Below are 1,718 nucleotides of genomic sequence, written 5' to 3'. Positions count from 1 at the left end.
TTCAAGCTTGTCAGGGGCTAGTATCTTGCTGTAGACAAGTGTGTTTGATATGTTTGAAGACATTGCACTTAAGTTGAGAACTTCATTACTCCATTTTGCAGCCTGTACTAATTGAACTGAAGAAGTGTGAAGCTTGGAATAGAGTAGTGCCATTCTCTGCATTGAAATGCAAAGCCATTCTCTGACCCTCCACTCCTTCCCATATTAACCAAAAAAACCCCAGATTATCCCTACTCTAAAATGGTATCAGAAAGTTTGGAGGAAGATTGATGAGAAATTAAATTCCTTTTTTTTTTAAGAAGTAATTTTGTTTGCATTCTAGGGAAACTAGGTGATATGGTGCTAGGGAGGGCTTTAGGGCAGGATTTGCACACTCTTCTCTGTAAATCACTGGACAGATTTACAGACCCATAAAAGTGATGAATAATTATTCTAAATAGTGTGAGATTTCTTGAAATCTATGGCTCCTTCCAGACTTGTAGCACTTTCCATTAAGTGTATCTAAATTAGCAAGCTTCCCTTTTTGCTGCCCTCTTCCTCTGCAAAAAACTTGCTGCAGTTAATACTTTTTTTGGATTACATGCTTAGCTGATTCTTCCCACTCCACCACACACCTCTCCTTTTTTTCCCCTCCTCCCAGCACTGTTTTGATCTGGTCCTCCTTGAAATGGTTCAGTGTTGCATACCTAATGTGTTCAGTCCTCCAGGTATCCCATACTGCACTACTTCTCCCTCCACCCACCTTTTGCCATGCCCCCCATCCCTCCTCCTTCCCAGATCCATACAGGATAATGGGACTGCTCTACTGCAAAGCTCTCACAAGTGAGGCAGTGTAGTAGGCCTAGATTGGTGCTGGAGCACGTACCTGGGACCACTCTCAGGAGCTCTCTCAGGTGTGCTTTAAGGCAGCATGCCTTTTTGCTCTTTGACAGGTGTTGAATGGTGAGCTGACAAGCGAGTAAAGCATTTTTCTTGGTGACAGTCCTAAGCATAGCATGGAAGCAGTACAGATGTGATCTTAGTATGTAGGCTTCCTCTTGTACTGTGACCCCTTATTTGGGGTGCGGAGGGGTAGCCACATTCTGGGAGGCTTGTGGTGGGTTGTGCCTACAACAGTAAACACCTGTCAATTGCTGGGTGGTGGTGGGGGAACAGTCATTGCACAGTGGGCACTTGATGGAACAGAATGGCTGTCAAGTTTTATGCTCAATGTGAAGCGAATTAGCTCATTAACTGTTAGAACGTACAGCTCCTTCATACCGCTTCCTGATCATAGAATCATATCATAGAAGTCGGGTCGGAAGGGACTATGTAGATCTTCAAGTCCGACCCCCTGCATGGGCAGGAGAAAAACTGGGCTTAAATTACTCTAGCCAGGTAGGCATCAAGCCTCTTCTTAAAGACCCCCAGGGTAGGAGCCAGCACCTCTTCCCTTGCAAGTTAGTTCCAGATCCTAGCCACCCTGACTGTGAATTTAGTTCTTACGGATGTCTAATCTAAACCTACTCTCCAACAACTTATGGCCGTTATTCCTTGTTATGCCAGGGGGCGCAAGGGGAAACAAGGTCTCTCCCAAACCCTTCTGGTCCCCACTAGTGAGTTTATAGACGGTCACCAGGTCCCCGCTCAGCCTTCTCTTGTGAAGGCTGAACAGGTTCAGGTCCCGCAGTCTCTCATTGTAGGGTCTGCCCTGTTGTTCCTGGATCATGCGGGTGGCC

Source organism: Crocodylus porosus, unplaced genomic scaffold, assembly GCF_001723895.1.
Source record: "Crocodylus porosus isolate Cpor-Errol unplaced genomic scaffold, CroPor_comp1, whole genome shotgun sequence".
NCBI classification, from domain to species: Eukaryota; Metazoa; Chordata; order Crocodylia; family Crocodylidae; genus Crocodylus; species Crocodylus porosus.
Note: the sequence above shows the minus strand (reverse complement) of the source record.